A 13,001-nucleotide genomic window follows, 5' to 3' on the forward strand; every position below is an offset into this window, starting at 1 on the left:
TGCAATGAAATCGTACTGACACAGGCTACAACATGGATGAACCTTGAAAACATTGACATGAAAGAAGCCAGATACAAAAGGTCACGTATTGTATGATGCCATTTATAGGAAATGTCCAGAACAAGCATATTCATAGAGACAGACACTAGATTAGTGGTCCCCTAGGGCTGGGGGAGGGGACCATGGGAGGAACTATTTAATGAATATAGGGTCTCTTTTGGGGGACAGAAAATGTTTAGAATTACTGGTGATGGTTGCCCAGCATTGTGAACATACTAAAAACCACCAAACTTTATTAAAGTGGGAATTTTATGTTATATGAATTTTATTTCCCCCTTCCCACCCCCCCCCCAAAAAAAAAAGAATGAGAAGGGTCCTATACACATCACTGCACTACATTTAAGCTGGCATTTGGGTCTCCACTGTGACTCATAAATGATAAGATTCGGTTTGACAAAAACTTTTTGTGCAGGGTTCTGGGAGTGTGTGGGAAACAATACAAATAAAACACAGGCTCTGTCCTCAAGGCTACGGGTAGACACATACTTCACTACCTGGAACACAACCAAAGACAAGCAACATCACAACAGAGAGAGATGGTTCTGCTGGGGTACAAGGGAAGGAGTGGTGTGTTCTGACTGAAGGACTATTGGAAAGCCTTACAGAAGAGGAGAAACTTTGATCAGTTTTTAAGGATGCGTTGGAGTTTGACCGGTGGAGAAGTTGGTGCAGTCTAGGCCAGTGATGGCAAACCTTTTGAGCTCTGCGTGTCAGCATTTTGAAAAACCCTAACTTAACTCTGGTGCCGTGTCACATATAAAAATTTTTTGATATTTGCAACCATAGTAAAACAAAGATTTATATTTTTGATATTTATTTTATATATTTAAATGCCATTTAACAAAGAAAAATCAATAAAAAAAAATGAGTTCGTGTGTCACCGCTGACACGTGTGTCATAGGTTTCCCATCACTGGTCTAGGCGGAGGGACCAGCTTGAGCAAAGGCCTGGAGGTACAGAAAACATTCACAGATATACCCAAGGTATGATTTGAGCTATGGTTTCTCTCTCCTTGTAGTATTCTGCTATTGCTTTTTACTAAATATCACCACCATTTCCACTTTGCTCCTTGGTTCTTGCCTCAAAGACTATGAGCCTTCAGTTTAAAAGTAGAGAAACAGCCCTAGCTGGTTTGCTCAGTGGGTAGAGTGTCGGCCTATGGACTGAAGGGTCCTTGGTTTGATTCTGGTCAAGGGCACATGCCCAGGTTGAAAGCTCAATCCCCAGTAGGGGGCATGCAGGAGGCAGCCAATCAATGATTCTCTCTCATCATTGATGTTTCTATCTCGTTCTCCCTCTCCCTTCCTTTCTGAAATCAACAAAAATATATTTTAAAAATAAAGAAGAGAAACAGAAATGTGGATCTGGAGCCTTGGTTGGGTTTAGTGCGGCCTTTTGCTCTGTCCACATCCTCCCTGTGGCTGTGGGAGCACCTGGCTTTTATCTGGCCTGCAGCTCTGCTCCTGCCCTTTGCTTCTCCAACCCGGGAACCGTCTTTGCTGCCACCACTGGCTCCATCTACCAGCCAGAGGGACGGCCCTGCTTCCCTCTTCAAATGTCTCTTGCTTGATGGCGCCTTCTTCATTCTAGCCCCATCTTCCTGCTGGCGACCCAGAGGAGGAGGGAATGAGAAGCTCATCCCATTCCCCTGGGAAGAGTCATCCGGTCTGGCTCTTTGGGCAGCTGGTTTTGTTTGGCTTCTATTTAGATTGTGAACCCATTGCCTCCAGCGGAGGAAGAAAAACAAGCGCTTAAAACAAGTGCTCTTGCAGGAGGAGTTTGGTGCTTAATGAATTATTCAGTGAGGAGTGCTGAGCACAAGGCCTTCTGGGAGGAAAGACACTCCCAAGATGGAGCGCTGAGACCCCAATGCCTCCCGGATGATAAGGCCAACGGAGTGGCCCTGCAGAGTGTGTTTGACTGATATTTGCTCCCCGGTGCACTAAGCATAAGCCTGGTTTATTGTGTTTACATTTTCGTGTCTTCAGAGCCTGACTGATTTATTGCAAACATGAGTGCACTGGACAGTGGAGGCGTCTCTGAACAGGCTTTTCCCTAAAGCCAGGCATAATCCCCTGCACCAGAGATCCAGCCTGATGAACTGTGCCATGTTCCCAAGCCTCAGATGCTGAGGGGAGGTCAGGACAGGGAGACAGACATCTGGTCTCAGGCAGCTCTGCTCAGGAGAGACTTGACCTCCCCAGGGCGGGTCCCCTTAGCAAATGGGGGTGTGGGGGCTGGAGACCCCTGGGCAGGGAGTGGACCACCAGGCAACTCTGTAAATATGCTCCCCCCAAATCCAGATAAAAAACACACATGGGTTTAACACTGACTTCTCCTTGAACCAGTTGATAATTATTTTTATCAACTTCTAGCCCATTGTCTCCAGTTCTCCAAGGAGCGAATGCTCTGACAGTCCAGACAAGGACCAGATGTGCGGTGCAGGGTCAGTCTGTACTGGTAGGGGTGAGGAGAGGGGAGGGGAAGCGGGCCTGAATGTCATTACTTGGAGGGGTCGGGGGGTCAATGACAGTGGCAAGGAACAGATTTTTCCAGCCGCTTTCAGGCCGAGATTTGCACTGCATAATCTGAATGCTTTTATCTGTTTCTGAAAATAGACAGGAATTTTTTCCACAGGCTGCTCCAATCTGGCCGTGGAGACGTGAGGGAGGATTGCAGGGAGACAGTTGTATGCAGTCCAGTAAGTACATTGTGTGACACCCCATCCCCCCCAACCCCCCCCCCCCTCCCCACACACACACACACTAGCCCTTTTCCATATTGGCCATATGGAGTCACATTGTCCTTAACACCCCTCAAAGTAGGGAGTCAAAAATGCTGGGTACTTTTCATCCTGAACGTTATATAGCTCCTGATAGGTGAGGCTATCATGTCTTAATTTTAATAAAAAATACAGGCCTTTGTGAGGTCAAAAGTACCTGCCCAGGGGGACTGGTCTTTAAGTCTGCACAGAACGACCAATGTGAGAAATGTGAATGAGACAGAAATTAAAATAATCTTTTCATCGGAAGTTATAGTGTGTGGTTGTTACCAGTCCCACAGATCATATTCTCCACCTTTGTCCTGGATTTAGACTACAAAGAAGCATCACAAATTATCTACACAGATCTTCTGGAAGGTTAACTCTGGACTAAATCAGACTCCATCTCTCAGCAGCTGGTCCCTCTCATCTCAGATCAAAAGGATCTTGGATCTTCTAAGCCAACTGCTGTCAAGCAGACAGCAGGGGAATCTCTGATATTATTTACATAGCATTTTCTTTTCTCCAGTTATGTATGGGTTTCTTCTTGGTACAAGCCTATCTATAAATACGGAAACCAAGACACAGAAAAAGAAAACAAAGTGTGGGGTCATGTAGAGAGTCCGAGGTGGGACTGGGAATATGCCAAGAGCCTTTACCCCACAGACCCATGCATCTAGACACGGCCTCTCCTTATTTCCACAATTCTTTCTCCTCGCCTTTCACCCACGTACCAAGCACACGAAGCTATTTGTGCTGAGCGTGCAGTAAAGCAGGCCAATTTCATTGGTATTTCAGCCTGAAGAGTTTCCTGGGCTCAGAGGAAACTGGGACCAGTCTTTGAGGCTGGAGTCCATTTGTCAGTTTCCTCTCAAAGTAAACCTTGTTGTGACTGGAAGCAAGAGAACAGCGCCAGATTATTCCAGAGTGCCGCCAGTGTCCTGTGTCTCCGGGACTCCTCTGTGGCCCTTATGACCAAAAATCTCCATAAGTAACTACGGTATCAGTGAGGAGGGAAGAGAAAGAGGAGAAGTGTGAACTCCCACAGTCACCTCCTGCAGGCGGAGGGCTCTCTCAGAGCCCTGTCGTCTTGGAGGCTGTGCCTAGGAACGGTGATTTGAGAGTCAGTTTCCTTCAGCTTCAGCCCATGCTGAGTGTCAAGTGTAAGGTCTCCTGCATCAGCTCTCCGGGCCCTCGCTCTGCACTGCAGTGTCATGGAGATTGCTGCAGTCGGTGGGAAGGTGATCTCAACCTGCTGTGTGTATAATGCGGTGTTGTCAGCCACCCAGTCATCAAGGAGAAGAAAGAATGGCACAGAGGCCAGGGGGAGAAGGGCAGAGAGCTATGAAGGAGAGTGGCAGGAGAGAAGAAAAAGGAAGATGGAGAAGACTGCAACAGAGAGGCAGGCGATGGGTTTTGAAAGTCACAGGGCAAGACAAAGAGAAAGGGAGAAAAGGTTTAGCAGAGAGTACGTAGCATACACTGGCACCTCTGCTCACTGCACCAAAGACCTGGTGATGGACCGGGACAAATAGCCCAACCCTCCCAGGGACATTCAAGCACGAGCAAACATAGGGTTTCAAAAGGGAAAAAAAAGCAGGAAGTTGGTTGGTTTTGGGTCCTTGGAAAATAAGTGGGCTGGCATCTGACTCATCCTACTCAGCTCCAAGCACCCAGCACCCACAGAAGCTTTCAAGTGAGGTCATCTGACCATCACTGGTAAAAGACTCTAATATGGTGGCTTGTGGGGCCAGAAGCTTTATCAACGTTATTCTTTTTTAAAAAATATATTTTATTGATTTTTTTACAGAGAGGAAGGGACAGGGATAGAGAGCTAGAAACATCGATGAGAGAGAAACATCGATCAGCTGCCTCCTGCACACCCCCTACTGGGGATGTGCCCGCAACCAAGGTACATGCCCTTGACTGGAATTGAACCTGGGACCCTTCAGTCCGCAGGCCGATGCTCTATCCACTAAGCCAAACCGGTTAGGGCTCAACGTTATTCTTTACTGTTTTCAGCACAGCTTGAGGTGGATAGGATTACAGCTCTTTTATAATAAGTAATTTTATGGACAGGAAAAATGAAATACAGAGAAGGGACAAACTTTAAAAAGATGTTCAGTATGAGAAAAACAAACCAACGAACTGGTATTGTTCTCCTTGATCCATTGAGAGGCATGTGGTGTGACAGAAAGCATGTGGGCTTGACCAATTGCTTTAACATCTTTGATCTCAATTTATCTGTTTTATACAATGGGAAAATAATACCTTCCATGCAGGACTTTTGTAAGGATTCGTGGTGACATGTATGGTACCAGGCATTTGGTAGAAGATCAATAACTTTTAGCCATTATCTTTCTACTTGTTAGCTTCCACCGGCAGCATAAGGACTAACTTCTCCAGGCAGCGTATTTCTTAGAAGCCCACCTCCCCAGTTAAATTTATTCTGAGGTGCTTTGGTCAAAGCCATTCCTTTTTTGGTCAGATAGGTGAACGGTTGATTCAAGGTCACAATGGCTGTAAATTGGTGGTAGAGATGAGATTGGGACACCTGGCTTCCTAGGCAGTCCTCCCCTGCTAGCCTATGCTCTGGTGATCCTGAGAGTCCTTGAACACAGTCAAGTGTGTTTTTGCTGCTGAATTGACAGCTGGATGGCACTTTCTTGTGATAACTCTTCAGAAGAAAAGATACAGGTAACATAAATGGGAAGGTAATCTTAACTTGCTGTGTGTACAATGTGGTGTGTGTGTGTGTGTGTGTGTGTGTGTGTGTGTGACCTTAAGGATTCCCCTGATGACCACCCCCCTGCCACACACACACACACACACACACACACACACACACACACACACACCCTCCTTAGTCCTCTCCTATCCCCATACCACCTCCATCATGGTACAAAGTAGATAAACCCTCTGTTGGGTGCTAATGGGCAATAGAGACTCCTGTTCTCAGTGTGCTGCTGGCTCCCTCAAGCCTTCATGTGAGCTTGCCCTGCTTCCTGGGAGGAGGCAGTAGCAGGGACTTGCCACGGTGAGAGGCTTGGTCCAGTAGCCTTGGCCTATGGGAGGCTGTCCAATGGTTGGGTGGGAAGTCCTCTAACCCTCTCTGCCAGTAAGAAGGTTCAAAACTGGCCAGAACCTCAGGGCCAGCTGAGCTATGAATGGAAAGTAAATCGTCTCTGCGGCCCTGAGAGCCCCTCGGAGTACAGAGTACAGTTCCATGACCTTGAAGCACATCCAAAAGGCTAGCCCTGTGCAAAGGAGGAAGGGCGATGAGCTCACCCGGCTGTTTGCTCCTGTCGGGGTATGGGTGGTAGCTTACACAGCTTTGTTCAGGGGCCCAGAGATCTCAGGAGGTAGAAGTCAGGAGGGCAGGGTATTCAAGATAAAAGGAGAGGAAAACTGCCTGGAGCCACCCCAGGCCCAGTCATCCCTCAGGGCTGAGTTCAACCACAGGCCTCCCTCCCCCCTCACTCACTAGAGAGAGGAGAGAGCGAGCCAGAAATGAGTAAAATAAAGGGAAGCCTCTTCTCTGTTTGTTGTAAAAAGGGGTCTTTTTCCATGCCCAGGTAAGACTCTGCCTTTTAGAAAAATGGGTGCTTGGGTGCAGATTGGGGCAGAAGTTATCTCCTGATGACAGCTCACAGGGTCCAGATGGTCTGTCCTTTTCACCTGGGCATGAAGGCCTTTGTGTTGGCCAGGTGTTTTCAAGGCTGTGATAGCAAAGCCAAGGGCATCCTACCGAGTCTAGGACAGAGGCTGCCTTGCCTTCAACCTGGGAGGACTTCCTGTGTGCATATGAAAGGGCAGGTCAGGCCACCTTGGGGATGGGAGGGCTACTTCCCGAGCCAGGGCCCGCTTGAGTTCCAGGCCCCCTCTTCTCCCTTAAGGATTCCGCCCATGACCACCTCCATGCTCAGTTTCCCTCCTCTTGCGCACATAAGGCACCAGACTCAGGGCCTGCAGTTTGGGAGGAAGGCCACCTGTCTACTCCTTTTACACACACACACACACACACACACACACACACGCCTGCAAGATCTCCACTCTTGACTGACTCTATCGGACCAGCCTCATTTCCTTCCATGGCAGGGCCCTGGAGCCCAGTGCTGAGCTGGTGTGTGCTCTAAAAATAACTGTGTCCGATGTGATGAATGGCAAGGCATTTGCTCTCCTTTTCCTGCCTGAGCGCAGGGCCTGAATCATGTTGGGAAATGACATTCTGTTAACACAAGCACTTTTGTTTCCTCCCATGCTCTCTCACCATCCGGTGAGGGCCTTGGTCAGGACTGGCTCTCAATTTTTAAAGCCTCCCTGGGGGTCCATTCAACACCCCCATCCATGGACGTAACAGAGAGAAATAGAGAGATGCATCCTGGGCCTCCCCGGGGGATGCTAAGGATGTGCTGCGGCCCAGACACATCCCCACCCAGACTCACCAGGATAGGTCCGGAGCACCGGGCAGCCAGGCCAGCAATGCCTCGGTCCAGCACCTGGCTCAGGTAGCCACAGAGGAAGTGACTATAGAAAGGAAAGTGAAAGGGACCCAGACATGACGGCATAGCCACCTGCTTCCATCAGAGAGTGGCTCTAATGTCACCTGCAATCAGACTTGCCGGGGAGCAGACACCTCAGCAACGCAGGAGAAGCATCTTGGGAAACACTTTAAAACATCCCAAATTAAAGAAAGTTTGACCTTTTTCTAAGTTTTGGGAGGCCAAGGATCCTGTTCAGCTTGTCTTTCCATCCCCATGAGCCCCAATCATGGGGCCCGGCTCAGAACAGATGGTTAGTAAGTTGTTGGTGTTTTTTTCTTTTGGTTTAGAAGAAATAGATAGCATATACTGAGTCTCAGTGGGGAAACTGGGGTCATTGACCTTGAAAGAACAATGGGTGGGTTTCTGGTATCTAGAGAGTTGAGCAAAGCTCACATGCTAGGTCTTGAGAAAGATCATTTCTCATAGCCTGTCCTTCAGCCTTGAGTCCATCCCAGCTCAAGGCCACGGGGGAGCCTGTGATTCTCTGGAGCAAAGGATTTGACAGCTCGCCCCCCTCAGACAGAAACCAGCTCCTCCTGTGAGGCCTCTCTTCCCGTCCCTAATTCTCATTTGTTTTTCTGCTTGGATTTGTATGAGGTCTTGGCTTAAGGGAACCTGTTTTAAATGACCTTTTTGTCCTTTGATGGAACAGATCCTCTTACCCTTTAACCAGTTCTCAAACAAAGTGTCGGAAGCTTTGGGCTTAAGCAGTGAACCCATAATCATAAGCCTAGGAAATTCACATTCCTCAGTTTCCAGAGAGTCTCATTGTTCATTGTTGGACTAGAACAGAGTGTAAGCTGCACTCACACATGTGTTATCCATAGACCCACATGTGATCATCTCTCCTGTCTGTGTGTCTGGAAATGTTCGAGGAGGCTGGAGATGGGTCTTAGCAGCTGCCTGCACGCTCTCCTGCTCCCTGCACATCCACACTCCCTCCCTTGTTCCCCCAGAACCTCACTCATGCCTGTCCTGAAAGGAGGAGGGGAACATGTGGGCCTGAGACCAAAAGCACACCCCCCTGAGGAGGCCAGGAGAGGCTCCTGAGCTGGCAGAGAAAGATGGCAGCAGATGGGCCCCCTCTCAACAGCAGAGCCTGATGTCACGGTGAGCCCAAGGGCAGAGATATGCTACGTACAGCAGGAGGAGGCACAGGTTCAAGTGTGCAAGAGGCTGAGATGGGAGGACCCTTAGGGCAGAGAGACAGGCAGACACCATGGGAGACTCTCAGATTCCAAAAATGGGGGCATAGGGCAGCACACTCTCTGAGTGCCAGGGATGGATGGGGGAGTGGCAGGAATTGGGGCTTGGGAAGGAGGAGAGCTCCAGTTAGGGCTCTTCCACCAGCTCTCGGGGTGGCCTTACGTATCCTCAAGAGTGAACCGAGAAGACAGGATGGGTCTCTAACGCTGTGAAGCTGACACAAGACACTTTTGTCTTTAGGGATGTGGAAGGAATCTGTCAACAGAAAGAAAACAGCCTCTGTGGCTCACCAGGTGGGATGGCCTATGTGGTTCTTAAATAGAAGTCGTTCCTCTGCCCTTTCAATTTTTTGACTCTTTCTCCATAGCCCTTTGTCATGGGTCAAAGTGCTCTTTCTTAGGGTGCCTGGACTCCACTTTGGTGGTCGGAGCCCCATTAAATTCCACCTAACATCTCCTTCTCACTCAGGTCTCCTTCCCCCTGTTTCCTCCTCCTCAGCTTGCCTTTAGACTGGCTTTCTCCCTCCGACTTTCCTGGTTGCTGAGTGGTTGGGGAGCCTTCCTCCAGGTTCTCTGGGCCCTCGGTAGAGGTCAGGTGTGACCTGACTTCAGAACGTCCCCCTGCCACCTGAGCAGTGTTCTTCCCCCATCTCCCACTCACCGGCATTCCCTCAGAGGTGCGTTCCCAGTATGGGGCATCCCTTCCCCAAGTCAGTTCCTCTGATCTCTTGCTTGCTCTTCAAACTTCTTTTGTGGCCACGCCCTGAAGGCCTTTCCTGAATCTACTCATTCCCAATATTTCTTCTTTGAGCACATGACTCCTTGTATCTCTGTCTTCTTCATCTTGCCCTTTCTCCAAAACTCTGATTTTCTATCTTTACTCTTGCTTTTATACTAATCACCAGAGATAATATAGAAAGATATCACCAAGGACAAAGAGATCATTTATACCTGGTTCCCCCCCTCCTCCGTGCCCCACCCCCAGTTTCTCTCTCTCTGTTTTTTATTGCTTAAAACATTACAAAGAGTAGTACATATGTCTCTTTTTTTTTCTTTCCCTTGACTTTCCCCCGGCCTCCCCTACCCCCCAGTGTCTGTGTCCATTGGTTATGCTTATATGAATGCATACAAGTCCTTTGATTGATCTCTTACTGCCCCGCCCCCCCAACCCTCCCCGGCCTTCCCGCTGTAGTTTCTCTCTTGAGAAAGGGTCACCATGCAATCTCCAAGGGTCTGGGGAAGCTTACTTCCTGCACATTAAGATGGCTAATAGATCTCAGGGCCTTAGCAGAGTGGATATTTTTCAAGATATTTCTACAGAGGTGACCAGAAAGCTCCAGCACTGATGAGTGCGCTGCATTTGCATGCTGTGCTCTCTTGCTTCTGCTAAATCCTCTCTATTTGTAGGAGTCACTCCCTGGCTGAGGGTTAACTGCTCAGGAGGCTTTTGATCTGTATGTGAAAAAGCAACTACCATCAATCCAGCAGGCAGCCCAGCCAGCTAGCTCTCTCCTTTTCTTCTCCGTTTCTAGATGACATCCAAATAGCCCTGTTCTGATGAGCGCCAGAGAGTAACTATTCTAAAATTAAAGGGCAAAGAAGTCTTTTAAAAAAAATGTTTTAAAACGTGGGCCCTGTAACTTAACCTTTCCCTCTCAGTGCGGTAGGCTTCCAGGATAGCCTACCTGTTATCCTAGTTTCACTGCTGCAAAGATAAATGAAAGGCCAAGTGCGTGTGCGAGCACCTCCTGGGGCTGGAGCTGGTTACTTGACAAGTCATTTCTTCCAGGGCACAGCCTGGCTATTTGCCAGGCCCTCCAGTGTAAGCCCCGCCAAGGAGAAACCTGAGCAAGGTGGATGACCCCCAGCATGGGTCCCCTGCTTCCCAGCTGGGGCCTTCCTTCCGGCATCTCGTGCATGTGCACAATTAGTGATGCTTTTGAGGATAATGATCTGGTCTCATGGAAAAAGGAGAACTGGTCCAAGAGAATGTCTGGTAAACTTTGACATTCCACCCCGAAGTGATCTTACGCTCATGTAGAATCACTAAACAGCTGTGCGGTCATATTACAGAATCTTTCTCAAGAGCCAACTTGTCATTGAATCCATCCCCAAATTCCAGATTTTCTCAAACAAAAGGAGCCCTGATGTAGAGGGAGCTGCAATCGGCCAGATGGGTGAGGCGTGGAGATCGCCAAGATTGGGAGCACCCTGTGAGATGTTTTGGCCCAATCCTCCTCATTTTGTACATGAAAAATACCGAGATGCAAAAAGAAGAGAGAATTTCCTAAGGTCACCCAGTAGAAGAGTCAGCCCTTCTCGACCCCATTCCTGAAGCACCTCTGAGGGTGAGATTCCAGGTCAGAGGAGCAATGATGAAGCTGTATTGATAGAGTCTGCCAGGAGGAGAAATCTGCCAAGAGAAGGAAGAGGTATTTTATGTTTAACTTTGTATTTAAGCCATAAATACAAAGTTAAACAAGATGAAGCAAGTCGTCTAGGTCTGTGACATTGCTAAGAACCTGTATCATTGAGGTCTTTTCAGAGGATCAAACAGAAAAGAGCAAATAATGTTAATCATACAATACTCTAAGTACATACTTTGTGTAGGACATTGTGTTCGGTGCTACAAGAGATCAGGAGGGTAAAGTGTGGCGGGAAAGAGCAGTTCCAAGAGCTAGTCTGGCGCCTGTCAATGACGATATTTTTACAGGTTCACACATACGCACATGTGCCTTAAGGAATGGAGTATTTCATACATTTATTTTCTTTATTTTGAGATCATGTTCTGTCTTTCGGGGCTGCTGTTAGTACAACATTCTCAATTTTTAACAATATCCTTTTGGTAAAATGTTCGCAATTCAATCGGGGTTCCCTTAAGTGTTTTTGAAACTGTATTGGTTGATGAAATCCAAAAGTTTGGCAACCATAGATGTGGTTGAAAGGGCATGGACTCTAGGGACAGACAGATATGGGCTCGAATTAGGATTCAGCTATTATTAACCATGTGACCTTGGGAAAGTGTCTTAACATTCAGAGTTCAAGTTTCCTACCTGTGGTACGAAAAGCCCCCAGAACACTGGGGACTTCCTGTGAGAGTAATCACAAATATTCCCCATCTCTTGGACATATTTCATGTGTTTATATATGCACATGCACACCTACAGTGTACGAGGTGCTGTGTGGGAAACGGGAGACCTTTAATAGCCTTTGCTCTCAAGGAGCTAAAAATGTTGCTGGTAGAACATTCTACCTCACCAGAAATCATGGGAGAGACATAAAGTCTAGCATATCTTTCTTGTTCCCCTGAACAGTTTCTTTGGTTTGGTAACAGTGACAGAATTTTCAGATATTGCCTTCCACAGTTCACATTATATTGTTTTTTCCATGGCTGGTTTCAGTTTATACGAAGGCTCCCTCAAAACTCATAAAGTTCCCTTTAAAACCTCATAAAATTTCACCTGTGGATGTTTATTGCCCACAGGATGTGAGCTATGTCCGCTTGGTTTTGATAGGTTTAGCATTATTAAACGTGGGCCCCCATTTCCCACCAGCCTTGTGAAGATGACTGCCTCCCGATTTAGCCCAGGGGGACTCTCTCTTTTGTCCCCCAGTGAGGAAATAGTTCAGTTCCCTGGAATTGAGTTTGGTTTATGGGCAAGATTTTTAATCCCAGCCTTGTGAAGTCCAGCCATTTGCTCTAGCTCTGGGCAGTGGGTGTTCTCTATGAAGGTCACCCCAAGCTCTTTCCAGTCTCCCTCGGTGCCAATCCCAGGAATCCATCCACAATTGTTTGCTAACCTAAACAGGGCTGGCATTTGAGAGCTGACAAAGATGTTAAGGAAGTTTCTGCTAAAGTCAAGGGCAAGTCTCAAGTGCACAAAAACAATCCAAAGTAGTTCCTTCTTCTATTGCCCCCAGATTCATTTCCCTGGGACATTCACCCATTGGCTCTAGTCCCATATGACATTCCTATAAATATTGGCAGACAGAAATCTCGTATCTCCTTTAATCTAACTCTTTTTCCAAGCCAAGTGCCACCCCATTCTATTGAATCTGACTTTAAGGACCTGGTTTCCAGACTCCTTGCCATCCTGGTTGGTCCCTGTAGAGCAGCGGTTCTCAATCTGTGGGTCGCCAACCTATGGGTTGCGACCCCTTTAGGGGTCGAACAACCCTTCCACAGGGGTCGCCTAAGACCATTGGAAAACACATATATAATTACATATTGTTTTTGTGATTAATCACTATGCTTTAATTATGTTCAATTTGTAACAATGAAAATACATCCTGCATATCAGATATTTATATTACGATTCATAACAATAGCAAAATTACAGTTATGATGTAGCAACGAAAATAATTTTATGGTTAGGGGTCACCACAACATGAGGAACTGTATTAAAGGGTTGCAGCATTAGGAAGGTTGAG

At 47.5% G+C, this 13,001-nt stretch overlaps 1 protein-coding gene across 1 annotated transcript in view; it reads right to left on the reverse strand.

The window, feature by feature from the left end:
- The window catches only part of LCLAT1 (lysocardiolipin acyltransferase 1), a 199,204-nt gene that overhangs the window by 152,361 nt on the left and 33,842 nt on the right, over positions 1-13,001 (reverse strand). The window lies entirely within an intron of this gene.

Source organism: Myotis daubentonii, chromosome 12 (genome assembly GCF_963259705.1).
Source record: "Myotis daubentonii chromosome 12, mMyoDau2.1, whole genome shotgun sequence".
Taxonomy (NCBI): domain Eukaryota; kingdom Metazoa; phylum Chordata; class Mammalia; order Chiroptera; family Vespertilionidae; genus Myotis; species Myotis daubentonii.